The 18,475-nt window shown below is 44.4% G+C and overlaps 1 protein-coding gene across 4 annotated transcripts in view; it reads right to left on the bottom strand.

Annotated features, from left to right (window-relative positions):
- SOX5 (SRY-box transcription factor 5) overlaps positions 1-18,475 on the bottom strand; it is a 195,926-nt gene that overhangs the window by 165,339 nt on the left and 12,112 nt on the right. Inside the window, exon 3 of one of the 4 annotated variants that reach the window (XM_044281305.1) lies at positions 835-979. The exons of the other annotated variants lie outside the window; for them this stretch is intronic. The gene's annotated coding sequence lies outside the window, so the exon portion shown is untranslated. The remainder of the gene's footprint in view (positions 1-834; positions 980-18,475) is intronic. 4 annotated transcript variants of the gene reach the window in all.

Raw genomic sequence — 18,475 nt, forward strand, 5'->3', positions numbered from 1 at the left:
CCGCTCCAGCCAGGGGTGCAGTAGTCTTCAGACTTCCTCCAGCAGCGCAGGCGTTATAAAAGAACGGTGTAAAAAGCCATCCTTGATAAATGACCCCCATTCACTCTCCTGGTGCTGTAAAACACTGTGAATTTGCTGCATGCAGTTTTGCAACCAAAAATCTGCAGCGTTTCTGCAACGTGTGTACAAACCCAGCTCCTCCAGACCGTTCAACACTGCTGGATTTTTTGCGATCCCATTAATTTCTATGGGATGACCGCTACGTTACAATTTCCAATCCATCTGGACAAGGGTACGACCAGACTGTGCAGTGGTGCCGTGGTCGAGTACCGCGTGGCTATACAAGCTGCAGAGGACTCCAAACAGCTAATCAGGACCACACTGTTCAGTGGATCTGTATTGTCAATGGCTATGCAGCAGCCACTAACAATGCAGACCGATTAACAGTGCAGCTCTGCCTGCCCCTTCCCACTGAAGTGGATGGGATGGAGGAGCTGTAATGACACCTGCTCATTGCTGCAAAGTCGACGGCGAGCAGGTAAACAATAAAGAGATGGCAGCTCGGGCGCGGGTACTGAGTTCTCTTCAATGAGCTGATCCAACTCCTGACCCCCGCCGATCTGATACTGATAACCTATCCTGAGGATAGGTCATCAATATAGGAAACCGGCCAACCCTTTCAAATTCTATGTAACCCCACAGATAATACACAATGATAACTGATGACAGATAATATAGTAGATGTTACTGCCGATGAGCAGGCAATTATCGGAAAGGAAGCGTTCATTCCCAATAACTGTCTGCTCGTCAGTGGAGGTGAAGAGCTGCATTTACCTCTACTGTATGGGAAGAGCAATGGCTACCGTTATCGCTCGTCCTCCTAGAAACTCATTGTTCCTGGGCACAGGCACAGTCTGCTGATTGAGGTGTCTTCACCAAAGATCATTTCACCCCATGAACAAGCGTTTTTTCAGGTGATCTGTGGCACACAGAGAGTTACTTGGACCGAGCATTCATAGTTCCTTCCCAATAATTTGCCTGATAATTGGGCATTACCTGCAGTCCTATGTAATACTACAGATAACACAGTGATAACTCTGAGTACAGATAGCGCAGCAGATGTCACCTGCAGTCCTATGTAACACTATAGATAACACAGTGATAACTCTTAGTACAGATCATGTAGTAGATGTCAACTGCAGTCCTATGTAACACCACAAATAGCACACTATGATAGATCTGAGTACAGGTAATGTAGTAGATGTTACCTGCAGTCCTATGTACCACCACAAATAACACACAGTAAAGACTCTCTGAGCACAGACAGTATAGCAGACGTTACTTGCAGTCCTATGTAACACCACTGATAAGAGTGATAACTCTCTGAGTACAGATAATGTAGTAGATGTTACCTGCAGTCCTATGTAACACCACAGATAGCACACAGTGATAACTCTGAGTACAGATAGTGTAGAAGTTGTTACTTGCAGTCCTATGTAACTGACAGTGTCCACTATCTTGCCATAGATTGTATTTGGATTGACAGGATAAACCTCATAGATTGTATTCCCCCCCCAATGTCAGCCAATACAGCCACCATCACTGCAATAACTTTTTCATCTGTATCTGCTCCTCTAAGAGGATTAGAGCGAGCGGTGGCCATGCACACCTCATAATGTGATAACCATGTGTCTCCGGGCTCAGCGATCTCACTGCGCTTTGTTTAAGCAGATTATGGAATCACAAGAACATGGCAGCAGATAACCTTTCCTGTCACACAAGGGGTTAATCACAGAGCACCATCTCGTCCTGAAAGCTAGGTCCAGGGGAAAATGAGAACAAACATGCAACCTATGTATGGAGATATCAGACAGTCCCTGGTAATGGGACCGTGTAGATCTTATTGAGCTTAAAGGCCTGGCTTGCTGGCTGGTCCTACAGCACATGGGGACCCCCCCCCAAGCTCTGCTGTAGGGGTCTACACCCTACATAGATATTACACACACTCTATGCAACAGACTTGTGGAAGAAAAGTCTCTGACTGTCTCACTTATGTGAATGGGGCTTTAAGAAATCTTCGTGCTGACCCCCAAAACAACCCCATTCACACACATTGTTGATATGCAACAAATCTGCTGCATGTGAACATTGCCTTAACAGCATGAGGGAGAAGTGGCTATTATTGGCAGGGACGTGTGACCCTGTGGGGCGCAGGAGCAGCAGCAGTTGTTGTTGTCCCTGTGTAGATCTGACACCTCCTCGGCAGAAGGAATCTGGCAGGAAGGTGAGAAGAGCCGCGTCACCTCATACAAAGCCAAAATCCATGTGTCCCTGTGAGAGGTGCGATTCCCAGAAAGCCCAGCCCCAGCTGAGTAAACCTGAGAGCGCGGGCGGCTGTACACCGGCCTATAACACAAAGCGGCGAGTGTCAGCACATAGGACAAGGTGCTAAGTGGTAATGAGCCCCTGTTTATCTACAATCACCCCCATCGTGTACTTTGCTGATTACAATCCAACCCTTCATTCAAACATCTTTCACCCATACGGTATTGGCCAGTGCACTGATTTGCAACCTGAATACTGTGTCACTGTGGCCACAGCGGCTGTCATCCAGCTTTCTACACACTCTGAGAGGCACGTGTCAGTCTTTACTGTGGATCTGGCATTCTATTCATGAAATCAGGCTGACTAGAGTTCTAGATTACTCGCAGCACAGCCAGATCACCAGTAATAATGCTGGGTCTGTGACCTGGATCTATGATGAATCCTAGGGGGTGCTCTGGACCCCCAGGGTCTGTGCAGCACAGGGCGGTTAGTAGGGGAGTTGGAGCTGCTGGGCCCAATCTGTGGAATTTCAGGAATTGAAGCAGGAGAAAACTTCTTAAGATTCATTGACTGACAGCAGCACCTACGGGCTCTCACCAAACCCAGTGCCCCCCTTCTAATGAAGGAGGTCTTGTTGCAATGTATCAGTGTAGACAATTGTCTATGAGCCGAATCTCTCTCCATGCTGAGCGCTCTTACCTGCTCTGACACATGGTAGGAACCCCCTCACAGCACAACTGAATGCTCCCACTCACTGACAGCAAGCAGAGATTGTGGATTGAAATATTAGAAAGCTGTGGAACTTTTTTAGTGACTGATGATAATTGTGTGAGGACATGTGTGCACCACATTCCACCCCAGCTGTGGCCCGCATGCAGGAGCTGTGTTCTGTCTGGTAATAATGAGGATGAAGTGTCGGCCGTACTCTAAAGCCACTCAGATTTAGCCAGGTTCCCACAGGACGTGTTCTCATTGAGCGCCATTCACCAAAAGTGGCTTAAAAATCTATTCTGTGAAATGCCATAAATGGACGCAGATGCTGAGGGAGGAGAAGTCTACAGCGGTGATCCCTCAACAAAGACCCCTTCGCCACAGACACAAGACGTCCTGTGCAGCCTGCCCTACGTGTCTTCCAAGATTGGCATCTAACGGCCCATACTGTGGTGTTACGGGGGAAATCTGGGGCCTGCCAGTTACCACATCTCTGTGAGTGACCAATGCTGACCCACGTGAGGGAGCGGTATAAAAGGGGCGGCTGATACTAGTGTCATATATGATGAAAATGTCTCTTGAGGTTCTAAGCACTGGAGATATAATATATAAGTAGTGATCATGGGGGTCAGGGTGGATTCGGCACTCCATTGAGGAAAACTACAGCCACTCTCTGCTTAGCCTGGAATTGCTGATAACAGGCAGAAAAAGACAGCAATCATCTGTCCTACAGGAAGCCTTGGGCCCAGCAGCTACAACTTCCCGACAATCACCTGCCACATCGGGCTGTGTAATATAGCCTTAAAGTGGTTCTGCAGTTTTTTTAAACTGATGATCTATCCTCTGGATAGATCATCAGCATCTGATCGGCGGGGGTCCGACACCCGGGACCCCTGCAGATCAGCTGCTTGAGAAGTCAGCAGCGCTGGCAGTAGCGTTGCGGCCTTCTCGCTTTTTACCACAGGCCCAGTATGTCAAAACTAGTATCAATGGCCTGGGAGGGCTAAGCTCTGGTCATCTGAATGGAGCTTATCTCGGCCCAGGCCATTGATACTAGTCGTGACGTCACTGGGCCTGCGGTAAACAGTGAGAGGGCCGCGGCACTACTGCCAGAGCCGCTGCCTTTTCAAACAGCTGATCGGCGGGGGTCCCAGGTATTGGACCCCCGCCGATCAGATGCTGATGATCTATCCAGAGGATAAAAAAAAAATGCAGGACCCCTTTAAGTCATACTCAAATCTTGTACTATGAACTGTTCGTTGTACCATAGGGGTCACAAGGAGGCAGCACGGTAGGGTGTTCGGAGTCTATCCCCTAACATATCACTCTACAGTATATACTATAAACAGGAGATGGGTGACCCATCAGTCATGTATTATTATTAGTTTATGCTCAAAAAAATTAAGGGAATACTTCAGGATTATGGTATAACCCCAAATCTCTTAAACTTCAGGGATTCAGGGATATCAGTCTGTCCAGTAAGGGAATGGCCACACATTCAGTTTTTTTTTAGGCAGTTTTGGAAGCCAAAATCAGGAGTGGATCAAAAAGTGGAGAGAAAGAACAAAGAACAGATATAACTTCTCTTCTTTTTTGAATCCACTCCTGGTTTTGGCTTCAAAAACTGCATAAAGAAACCCAAGCATGTGGCTTCGCACTTAGGCTACCTGCACAAGCTCAAGATTAGGTGTGTTTTTTCCGCATTACCACAGGACCAGCAAAGTGGATGAGATTAGACAAATCTCATGCACACTTTGCGTTATTTTTTTTTTTACAGCGAGGAAATTGATCTGCAGTATGGATACTGAAATCTGCAGCATGTCAGTTGTTTGTGTGGAATTTTAGAGCAAATTTCACCCTCTGCAATGCAAATGGTAAGATCAGGGCAAAACCACATCAAAATCGCCAAGTAAGAGTACTTTCACACTAGCGGTTTTCTTTTCCGGCACCGAGTTCCGTCCTAGGGGCTCAATACTGGAAAAGAACTGATCAGGCATATCCCCATGCATTCTGAATGGAGAGCAATCAGGATGTCTTCAGTTCAGTATTTTTGACTGTTCAGAACGGAAATAATACCGCAGCATGCTACGGTTTTATCTCCATCTAAAAATGAACACTTGCCTGAATGCCGTATCAGGATTTTTTTTCCATAGGAATGTATTAGTGCCGGATCCAGTATTCAAAATACCGGAATGCCGGATCTGTGAAGAAAATAAATGCCGGATCCGTTTTTCCAGATGACACCGGAAAGACGGATCCAGCATTTCAATGCATTTGTCAGATGGACCAGGATCCTGATCAGTCTTACAAATGTCATCAGTTTGCATACGTTTTGACGGATCCAGCAGGCAGTTCCGTCGACGGAACCGCCTGCTGGAATCCTCTGCCGCAAGTGTGAAAGTAGCCTAAGGCTACTTTCACACTAGCGTTGTTTAAATCCGGCGTTCAATTCCGACACCGGAACTGCCCGCTGGATCCGGAAAAACGTGTGAAAACGGATTACATTTGAATCCTGATCAGGATTTTGATCAGAATTTAAAAATCCATTGGAAAAAACGGATCCGCCATTTATGGACTATAACTTTTTTTTCACATTTTTCTAGTTTAACATGCAAAAGCCGGATCCGTTTTGACTGAACACACAGCGCCGGATCCGGCGTTAATGCAAGTCAATGGGAAAAAAAAAACTGATCCGGCGTTCAGTCAAAGTGTTCAGGATTTTTGGCCGGAGGTAAAAATACTGCATGCTACGGTTTTCTGAAAAGCCTGATCAATCAAAAAGACTGAACAGAAGACATCCTGATGCATCCTGAACGGATTACTCTCCATTCAGAATGCATGGGGATAAAACTGATCAGTTCTTTTCCAGATTTGAGCCCCTAGGACGGAACTCAGCGCCGGAAAAGAAAAACGATAGTGTGAAAGTACCCCAACACGTTCAGATTTTAGAGTGGAAACACAGAGAAATCCACACGAAAATTTGCGCAGAAATTCGGTTTTCAAAATCACATCCATGTGCAGGTACCCACGGGGTACGACCACACGGCACAGCTGTGTCGCTGTTGCGACATGGCCACGTTACATTTGGGAACTATTAAAGGAGTAGTCTGGGACCCCCACATCTGCTCCCCTAGGATGGCACATCAGTACATGAGGAGAATGGAGATCACACCAGTACATGTACATTGGCAATTACACAAGGAGAGCTGGACGGGACCATAGAAGGCATCAAACCAACATTAGGACCAGGAGGAGCACTACCAAAGACCTAGGAAATGACCTCCAGCGGACTACTGAACAAAATGTCAGAAAGAGGCTCCATGAGGGTGGCATGGGGGCCTGACATCCTATAGTGGGACCCATGCTCACAGCCTAGCACCATGCAGCTTGATTGGCATTCGCTAGAGAACACCAGAGTTGACAGGGAGGCCATTGGTGTCCACCTCTCTTCACAGATGATAGCAGGTTCACACTGAGCACATGTGACAGATGTGAATAATTCTGGAGACACCATGGGGAACGTTATGCTGCCTGCAACATCATCCAGCATGACCGGTGTGGCAGTGATGGTCTGGAGAGGCATATCCATGGAGTGTCACACAAAACCTCCACCTGATAGCCAATGTTACCCTGACTGCTGTTAGGCACCAGGATAAAATCCTCAGAGCCAGTGTCAGACCTTGGGTCCTGGGTTCCTCCTGATGCAGGACATCATGTGACCAATTAGAGTGTAGTTCCTGGATGATGAGGACACTGATGCCATTGAGTGGCCCTTGCGTTCTCCAGACCTGAATTCACATGAGATCCTCTGAGACATTCTGTGAATCCAATGCAGCCCCACGGACTGTGCAGGAGCTCACTGATGCCCTGATCTAGGTCTGGGAGTAGATCCTTGAAGGACACCATCCACCGTCTCCCCAGGAGCATGCCCAGATGTTGTTGGCATTGCATAAAGGCTCATGGGGGCCATGCACATTATGAGTTGCATGATGAAATTCACACAGATTGGATCTGCCTGTCATTTGAATTTTACACTTTTTGGGGAGATTTTCAATCCAGACCTCTACAGTAAATGCTTTGGGTTCCACGGACTGTTGACGGGTATTTTGTTCTCAACGAGTCACCCAATTTAGATCAGTAAGGGTGTCCTCCCACAGTGCAACATTTTCTGCAACAAAATTGCAGATTTTACAAAGTTGCGTTTTTTGTTGCAGTTTATGCTGCAAATTTTTCCGCAATGGAATAGGATAGGTATTTCTTTGTGAATTATAAAATTGAAATGAATGGAGACATTCAGCATCATGAAATCCACAGCCAAGAAAACGGTATTGAGCCCTTTCATCCCCATAGGCTAACATGGGGGGTGTCTTTATGTTGTGGAATATTCTGCAATGTTTGAGGGTGCCCTACAGATCTTCAACCCGTTCATTATGATCTAATGTGTGATTTAAACGCTCCCTTTTTTTTTAGCAGTGTATTATAAGCAGATTGGATAAGAATTAACCCCTTCCCCGCATCTTCAGATTATGACTGACCCTCACCTCAGGAGCAAATTGGTGGCAGTGTCGCACGTTTTAGCCGAGCTCCTATGGCTGGTTAGGCTCAGAGGTGTTCAGTGTTGCGATGAAGGCGATGATAATGCTACAACCAGGAGATGAATGGCATAATGGTGGGGGGAGGCAGCAGCAGGTACCGGAGACTTTGCCGCTACTCTGGAAACAAACCACTTGGCCTTTGAAGCTGACAACTGTTCATTGAGGAGTGCGGAGACGCTGGGTCGGTGCAGGGGGTGACTGTGATGGTGACCCCACTCTCTGAGAGAACAGAACACAGATTTGTCATTGAACGCGCGCTCAGAAGTTCACTCGCCAGTACGACGGGAGCCGCGAGGCAGAGGCGCAGTATGAGCGGCAGACGTGAGGCGTATCATGTCCCCGCTGCTGACGTCAATCACACGGCCTTCACTCTTACAAACCCTTCTAATTACAATGACCCCCATGTTGATGAAGAAGGTCATTATAGTGTCCTCCGGGGGCCACAGAGATGAGCAGTGTGAAGCCAGAGGGGGACAGAAGATACAAGCAGCCGAAAGATGTCCCGGGTTACGAGGCAGATGCTGCAGACAAGGTCTCACCTACGGCCACACGGATACAATGCCCAGTGGTTATATGGAGCAAATTGTGGGCTGCATAACAAGGCCGATGCGCCATGCAGGACTCCGGGAAAGCTGGGTAAGAACCAATAAGGCTGGACATTACAGGACTTGTCTTCTAGGTGTGAAAGGTATCACTGAATAACTATGCATAGGACAGTTCGGCCACTCAGGACTCTAGGAAAGCTGGGTGGCTGAAGGAACCCTTATGACATCCATACAGCTGGTCAGTTAGCATCACCAAAAGTAACAAAAAGACTAAAGCTCTGGATGTGACTGGAGAAAAAGACATAATATAACAGCACCACGGTGAATGCAGCTCTGGAGGTGACTGTAGAGTCAGACATGATATAACTCACAATCAGTAAAGTGAAGCAACAGATCAGAATTGCTCAACATTATAAGGAGATGTACCCTGTAGCTTATGATTTAATAGACTGTCACAGAAAGAGACGATAACATTCCAGAGACCCGGGAACAATTCCTGCACCTCGAGACATGAATATAACGGAACACAACTTCCATGAAGACACCGGACATTCATGACCCAACTTGTGAGGAGCTAAGATTAGGAGAAACCATCCTGTGCAGATCAAACATCACATAACCCTGAAGAAGACAACACCACCCTAAGGAAGCACTGATAGTACCGCAAGTGTCAGCATGTCATTGTCTCACCCCAAGTGTCAGCATGTCATTGTCCTGCCCCCCAAAGCTTGTCAGCTTGTCATTGTACTGTCCCCCAAGTGTCAGCGTGTTATTGCCCTGTCCCCCAAGTGTCAGCATGTCATTGTCTGCACCCCAAATGTCAGCATGTCATTACCCTGTCCCCCCAAGTGTCAGCATGTCATTGTCTGCACCCCAAGTGTCAGCATGTCATTGTCTGCACCCCAAGTGTCAGCATGTCATTGTCCTGCCCCCCAAGTGTCAGCGTGTTATTGCCCTGTCCCCCAAGTGTCAGTGTGTCATTGTCTGCACCCCAAGTGCTAGCATGTCATTGTCCTGCCCCCCAAATGTCAGCTTGTCATTGTCCTGCTCCCCAAGCGTCAGTGTTTCATTGTCCTATCTCCCAAGTCCCAAGTGTTGGCATGTCATTGTCCTATCTCCTAAGTCCCAAGTGTCAGCATGTCATTGTCCTATCTCCCAAGTGTTGGCGTGTCACTGTTCTGTATCAGGTAAATAGCTCCTGACTACTAGTGCTGCTGCTTCCTCCAGGTGGAAACAATCGGGGGTGCCTCGGGCGCTCTCCAGAACAATGATATCAGGATGTATGGGCGCATTGAAGCCGCTTCTGTAGGCACTTGATAACATGTCACACTGCAGTTATTCCCGCTGCTGCGACCTCTCTTTATGATGGGGGAACCCTTCACTAAGGTGGCGGATTTACACAGGAAATGGCGGGGTGCACTTCACAATAACATAATAACACTCATTAATATTATTTTTTTAGCCACTTAACATAGAAAATAGAACGTGTCGCTGCCACAATGTGGCTAAATAAAGTATTAGCAGAATAATGGAAGGTTTTGTTAGTACACAGCAGAGGGAGCAGGTTTTATTGAGCGCACATCTAGAAATTCCAGATCGGAGTTAACCCCGCACTGTCTGAGCCTGTCAGTGACTAACCACCACTTTTCTGTGAGGCAGACGGATTCTACTCCCAGGGGACACTCCGGATAGAAGAGCCTTTGTTTCTAGACTTGTAAAATCCCCACTTATAGGAGAGTCTCCCCCAATCCCAACATCTGGACACTCGGATACTTAGCGAGAAACGTCTCAGGGCTAAAAAAAACCAGACTGGTAAGTAATAGCGCCAACAGAGACGGCAGCAATCAAACTATACATAGAACTGATACAAACTGCCTAAAACTTACAAGCCTTTGATTTAAAGAGACACTGCACTTGCACTCCAAGTCATTTCCATTTGTTGTTCTCTGTTATCAGCCACTTCAGGCTGGCGTGAGGCAGGAGAAACAGCTAAAACAATCTACAGCTAGTATTCAGTCGTCCCTTCTTACCTAGGTAACAGGGAAGAACAGACTGCATCCACAGCCTCTGGCTGATAACAGGGAGCACCAGACTTCATGCACAGCACATGGAGAGACTTTGTTCACAGGTGGATCTAGTGTCCCTTTAATTTGCAGCCACGACATGGTGGGGTGTCTTCTGGGCCAGAGTGGGTGAGGATAACCACAGTGCTGGTTACTGGGGTCACCGGCAGCAGCTGAAAACTGTTGCAGGACGTGGCCACTCAAAACCCCAGGTCAACACTCTTTAGGACAATATCAGGAGTCCACAAGCCAAACCGCAGGTGGTGAAAACCCCAGAATGTTCCCACCAAAACAGAAATAGTGGCCCCAATCCAATGCCCAAGGGAGTATCTGAAAAAGCAGAGGCGGTCGTGTAGCGATGGTTTACCGCAGTGTCTTGTGGTCGTGTTGTGTAACTGAAAGCATTGTCTCCAGGCGCTAGGTAAAGAGATGCCTAACCCAAAGAGCTTACAATCTACAAGTGGACCCTCCTGCCATATGATGTCATCCAACTGTACATAATGGGTACACAGGGTCATGAACATGAGAAAAAAACTGAAAACTCCTCCTGTGTCAGCCTTCACTGAAGTTCTGGAATTCTATTCATGAAGCAGGGCGGTTAAGATGCACTGTGGACGGACACAGTCATTAGGGGGGGTCTGGCCTGTACGCAGCACTTCTTGGTGTTCCTGTGCCTTTGAGCACAATCTGCTGTGTGCATCTAAACCATGCTTTTACAGGCCGGCAGCAGAACAAGATGTCAGCCTCGCGCATTTACACCACAAGACGGGGGAATAAAGAATGCATTAAGCAACTGAAATCAATAAATAACTTTATAGGAATTCCTTCCATTTACCACCTATTGCTTTTAATGCTGCACACATGCGGGACGTGACGCAGTCGTAGCCCCGTGTAATTCAATCCACCGCATTCGCACACTTGTAAAATCTGCGGATTAGGAATGTGCCAAAACCAGAGCCGGGCTCCTGTGCCGAAAATCAGGCAGCAAAATAACATTCAGCTGCAGACACCAACATCAGAGACTCTGTACAGAGCTGTGGTGAGGCAGGGGTTAAAGGTTACACTGCATCCTGGCAGCAAAATAGTTAAATGGAGATTACTTTACCACCAGATCCAATAAATCACATCTAATAATGACAGCAAATCACTGTGTCACCCCCTCCTAGAAGAGACATAGACTCGCAACAGTGGGAGAGTGACAGGTTACAGATTTACATAGATCAGACAGACAGACAAGCCACCTAACATGCTGGAGATGTAGCTTTCCAACAGCTGGAGAGCAAAAGGTTAAAGTTCTATAATGTCTGTAATACTAGAGATCTATCTATTTATTATCTATCTCATATCTATCTATTATCTATTATTTATCTAGCTAATATTTCTCTACCTATCTCATATCTATCTATCTCTTGTAAGAAGGTACAAGGAATTATTGTGGATTATAGGTACGTGTCACCGAGGTTCCTGGCCTCGGTGGAGTAAGAGACTGTTTTAATGTGTCAGCAGCAGTTGCTGTTTGACACCTTGGTACTTAGCATGGCTGTAATAGCTGATCCGGGACGGCTCTTATTGGGAGTAGTCAAAGTGCTGGGTGGGTGACTACTCCCCACGTTCCAGGCTGGGTTTTGCCAGGCATAAAACCAGGTAGCACTGCCAGGTGGGGAGGATTACCTCCGTCTGACAGTGGAGCTCAGGAGGTCTGTGTGCTGGGATCTGGGTCCTGTGCTGGGCTGGAGAACGGAGAACCGCGTGTCAGGGGAACAGGCCGTCTAAAGCCTGTGTTTGAACTTTCTCAGGCAGAACTGCCACCAAAGTAACTTTTGTTATGTTAACTTGCCATTGGGTGTGAAGTAACACCAACACTGCAAAAGTGACGTTTTGTTTTTGGCATCATGTGTGAATACTGAACACTGAAGTTTGAATTATGAACTTGTATTTTGCCTCTGTACTGCGCCCTCTTATCCCAACTATCAGAGCGAATCCCCACACTATCTATCTATCTCTCTACTTATCTCATATCTATCTGTCATATCTAATAGAGCTATCTATCAATCTCTCTACCTATCTCATATCTGTCTATCGGTCTATCTTTCTATCAATCCATCTGACATCTGTTTATCCGATGAGCTTGACCTACAGTAAGTGACAATGCAACAACGAGAATAAGAGGAGTCAGAACGTGAATAATGAACCCAGAACATGATACTGATGCAGATGGAGATACATATGTAAATGTAATTTTTAAAATAGAAGTGAAAATATAGAAATTTCTAACTGGATTAGTAAGGTTTTTCCTGGAGGAACCTTTTAATGATTAACTGAAAGGATGAAGTGAAATAGCAAGTTTTCTATACTCAACTTAGTTTTTAGGGGACATTTATTAAGGCTACTTTCACATTAGCGTTCGGGGCTCCGCTTGTGAGTTCCGCTTGAAGGCTCTCACAAGCGGCCCGAACGGATCCGTCCAGCCCTAATGCATTCTGAGTGGATGCGGATCCGCTCAGAATGCATCAGTCTGGCACCGTCTGTCCTCCGCTCCGCTCAGCAGGCGGACACCCGAACGCAGCTTGCAGCATTCGGGTGTCCGCCTGGCCGTGCGGAGGCAAACGGATCCGTCCAGAGTTACAATGGAAGTCAATGGGGACGGATCCGTTCGAAGGTGACACAATATGGTGCATTTTTCAAACGGATCCGCCCCCCATTGACTTTCAATGTAAAGTCTGGACGGATCCGTCTGAATACAAATTACACTTAGACTTTTTTCTGAAATATAATGCAGACTGTTCCGTCTGAACGGATACCATTGTTTGCATTATAGGAGCGGATCCGTCTGTACAAATACCAGACGGATCCGCTCCGAACGCAAGTGTGAAAGTAGCCTAAAACAGGCGTAAAAGCAAAAGCATAAATGCCCATAGCAACCGATCAAATTCTACTTTTCATTTTCCAAAGGAGCTCTGAAAAATGAAAGTTGCTACCCATTTTGTTGCTATGGGCAACTAAGCCAGTTTTTCTTTTCTCCAGGTTTGATAAATCTCTCCCTTTACCTTTTCTATCTGCTGGTCAAGTAGAGACTAGAGCTGCCGTGTCATTATTTCTCTGCTCTGTATAAATGATATGTTATAAAGACGGTGCGAGAGCGTGATCTGTAACATGTCACCACCAAAATAAATATAGCATTTTTTCCCCCAAAATTTGAGACAATTATCTTTAACCTCATGAGCCGTTTTCTACTGTACTATATCAATACTACAGTAATATAAGATTTATTCCAGCCATACAAGTGCCGTTACTATATCACTCAAATTACACTGTACTGTCAGATGACTATGTTCAGTATGCTACCAGATCACAACATTCATCGGTTACTAATTTACCTTTATGTTACTAGAATACTAAACTACCAGATCACTGCATTCCTATTACTAAATAACATCTATATCTCACTAGAACACTATCGTACTAGATCACTACATTACTATGTTACTAAATTACATCTATATTTACTAGAATACTAGATCGCTACAATACTATGTTACTAAATAACATCTATATCTCACTGGAACACTATAGTACTAGATCACTATGTTACTAAATTACATCAAAATCTTACTAGAATACTAGATCACTACAATACTATGTTACTAAATAACATCTATATCTCAATGGAACACTATAGTACTAGATCACTACATTACTATGTTACTAAATTACATCTATATGTTACTAGAATACCACATTCCTGTTACTAAATGACATCTATATCTTACCAGAACACTATAGTACTAGATCACTACATTACTATGTTACTAAATTACATCTATATCTCACTAGAATACTATACTACTAGATCACTACATTGATGTTACTAAATTACCTCTGTGTTACTAGAATACTATATGAATAGATCACTACACAACTATGTTACTACCCCAATATGTTACTACATTTTTTTTCAGATGAGTAAAAATACTCCTCTGACCATTTTTAAGGAGTATTTTTACCCGAGGAGGAGTACGACATTTGCAGTAATTCAGATACATGGTATATAGGCCTATACTTGCTCACATCTGCGTTGTAGGCTATGTTCCGGACCTCTATTGCAGATTCTGTCAAAAAGGTCAAACAAAAAAGCCTTGTATGTAGGACTTTTTTGTCTGGTAAAAAGAGAGATCCCGAACAGAAACTGAACGGTCTCCATCATAGTCGGCGGGGTCTGTTCAGCTTCTTCCCTGTCAGTTAGGTTGGGTTCACATACGTTTTTGTCATACATTTAATGTACACACAAAAAACGTATATATGTTACCAGACGCCTCAGACAGACGCCATACTGTGGCATCCGTCACCATAGAATTCCATTGTAAAAAACAAAATACATAAATTATACTTTAGCCTACATATTTTTTTGCTGGACTTTGCAGGATAGAAAAATGTTGTTACACTAGGCTTCCCCATCCTGCAGATTTCTGTAAAAAAATAATAATGGATAATTGTTTTAACAATGGATCTCCATGGTTCTGGATGCCACAGTATAGCGTCTGGTGTGTGTTGAACGTATGACAAAAACCTACTTCCATTATTTTCATTGTTCTGCTCCATTAGATGAGCAGAACAACAGAAATAAATAGCGCTGGTGTGAATGGGGCCTAAGAGGTGGGTATGCAGGGGGACCATTACTGGTCTAACACCAGGCAATTATAGCCAAGTGATGAAGTACAGTCTAATATGGCGGATCTTCCCTGTACTTTACCACTTGGCTATAATAGCCTGCCTGCATTTACCGTACTACACGCTGAGCCACATACATCACACACTGTACCACATACATGTGTGTGATGTATGTAGTACAGTGTCTGATATATATGTGTGTGATGTATGTAGTACAGTGTCTGATATATATGTGTGTGATGTATGTAGTGCAGTGTATGATGTATACGTGTGTGATGTATGTAGTGCAGTGTATGATGTATGTAGTGCAGTGTATGATGTATGTAGTGCAGTGTATGATGTATGTAGTGCAGTGTATGATGTATGTAGTGCAGTGCGTGATGTACACGTGTGTGATGTATGTAGTGCAGTGCGTGATGTACACGTGTGTGATGTATGTAGTGCAGTGTGTGATGTATACATGTATGTGATGTATATAGTGCAGTGCGTGATGTACACGTGTGTGATGTATGTAGTGCAGTGTGTGATGTATGTAGTGCAGTGTGTGATGTATATAGTGCAGTGCGTGATGTACACGTGTGTGATGTATGTAGTGCAGTGTGTGATGTTTACATGTATGTGATGTATATAGTGCAGTGCGTGATGTACACGTGTGTGATGTATGTAGTGCAGTGCGTGATGTACACGTGTGTGATGTATGTAGTGCAGTGTGTGATGTATACAGTGCAGTGCGTGATGTACACGTGTGTGATGTATGTAGTGCAGTGTGTGATGTATGTAGTGCAGTGTGTGATGTATATAGTGCAGTGCGTGATGTACACGTGTGTGATGTATGTAGTGCAGTGTCTGATGTATACATGTGTGTGATGATCACACACACTGCACTACATACATTACACCCTGCGCTGTCACCTTCTTCTGCAGGTCCATCTTAAAGGCTGGCCTGTAAGCTTCAGCTCCTCAGCCACCATGCTTCTCGGGGTCCTTGCGCAGCTATTACTAATATCAAATTATTACTCTGTTACTTCATCACTGCAAAGCTATTTAATTGCATCATGTCTATACTCTGATGTTACTACCTTACTATATTACTATGTTAACAACTTTCTGTCTGAGCATTCATTTTCCTTCATACATCTGTGGAGCAAAAAATGAAAAAGTTCTCTGACAGAGACTCTTTTCCGTCTGCGTTTCATTACTAGGAAAGTTGAATGCTGCCATTTGCTTGGCCTAATACAAGCCCAGGAGCGTGGCTGAGCGCAGAGAGCGCATGAAGCATGCATCCAGAGGATTATGAGGTCGGGGATTGAAAGAAAAAGTTCTGGAGGTCTCATCTACATACAACAGACAGATCAGTCCTTTATCAGTCACACTGGGGGACATTTATGAAGATCGGCGATTTAGACGCTGTTCTTCATCCCTCCTGCCTAAGTTATGTAGAGATGCCGGACTTTATACTTGTCCAAATCTACGCCAGCTCCCTTACTGCTGTATATTTAGACCATTTTCTACACCTAAAACAGGCGTAGAAAATGATAAATGAGAGACAGGACTGGCGGCCTGCCCTCCCATGCCCCCTTTTCTAGACCTGGCGTGAGCGGTGGAAAAAAAAACCGCAGACTGTGGTGCAAATAACCTTTGCGTTGCAATCTGGGACATGTAAATGCCACAAAGTGGCGTATATCTGTTGGTAAATGACCCCCATTGCCTCCATAGTTCCATGTAGTTAGGTCCATCAAGTTCCATCTTTCTTAGCTTGCAGGAGGAACCGAAATACATTGCCCGGGAAACTGAAGATTGCCTTGCTTTGCCTCGCTTACATAATTCCCTTCAATGAATCGTCATTCATCAGGATGTGATTATAACCTCATGGTTTTCGTCATTAGGGAAGCATCACAATGGGCTGTAGATGTTGTCATGGTATTTGACATCATGGTTATCCCACAAAAATGTATTACCACCTATTGACGCACATGTTCGGTTCCCCTCTCCATACATCCATCACTGTAACTACAGCCCAATCACTGGCTATGGGCCCAATCAGGTGCAACGCTCGGTAAGATAGGGTACTCCACATGTAACATAATGTAATGCTCAGTATACTATAATACTGCACAAGTGATAAAATGTAACAATATAATACACTACACATGACATGGTGTAACACTCGGTATGATACAGTACTCCACATGTGACATCATGTAATGGTCAGTATGCTATAATACTCCACTAGTGATACAATGTAACACTTAGAATAATACACTACACGTGACATTGTAAGGCTCAGTATGATATAATACTCCACAATACACATTGTAATGCTTGGTAGGAAATAATATGATACAATGCTCAGCACAATGTAATACTCCACATGATCCAACGCTCAGTATGATACAATAATCCCCATGATACAATGCTCAGTATGATCTAATACTTCACATGATACAATGCTCAGCATGATGTAATACTCCACATGATGCAATGCCCAGTATGAACTAATACTCCACATGATCCAACACTCAGCATGATATAATACTCCACATGATCCAACGCTCAGCATGATGTAATACTCCACATGATCCAACGCTCAGTATGATACAATAATCCCCATGATACAATGCTCAGTATGATCTGATACTCCACATGATACAATGCTCAGCATGATGTAATACTCCACATGATGCAATGCCCAGTATGAACTAATACTCCACATGATCCAACACTCAGCATGATATAATACTCCACATGATCCAACGCTCAGCATGATGTAATACTCCACATGATCCAACGCTCAGTATGATACAATAATCCCCATGATACAATGCTCAGTATGATCTGATACTCCACATGATCCAATGCTCAGTATGATCTAATACTCTACATGACACAACACTCAGTATGATCTAATACTTCACATGATGCTTCGCTCAATATAATACTCCAAATAATACAATGCGCAGTGTGATATAATACTCCACATGAAATAACGCTCACTATGACATAATACTCCACATGATACAATGTAACATTCAGTATGATTTAATACGTCACATGAAACACTCAGCATGATCTAATACTTCACATGATACAACGCTCAGTATGACATAATGCTCCACAAAATACAATTTAAGATTCAGTATGATCTAATACTTCACATGAAATAATGCTCAGTATGATACAATACTCCAAATAATACAATGCGCAGTGTGATATAATACTCAGCATGATACAATGCTCAGTATTACATAATACTCCACGTGATACAATGTAACATTCAGTATGATATACTACTCCACATGATACAACGCTCAGTATAATACTCCATATGATACAATGTAACACTCAGTATGATATTAATTCTTCACATTTGATGCAATGTAGTGCTCAATATAATACAATACTTCCCATATGTCAAATGTAATGGTCTGTGTAATATGCCACATAATAGGGTATAACACTCTGAATGAGATGAGGTATCATGTAACTTTGAGTATAACACTTCACAACACAATGTAACGTTACTTCACATGATACAATGTAACACTGATGTAATTCTCTACATGGTACA

Source organism: Bufo gargarizans, chromosome 2, assembly GCF_014858855.1.
Source record: "Bufo gargarizans isolate SCDJY-AF-19 chromosome 2, ASM1485885v1, whole genome shotgun sequence".
NCBI classification, from domain to species: Eukaryota; Metazoa; Chordata; class Amphibia; order Anura; family Bufonidae; genus Bufo; species Bufo gargarizans.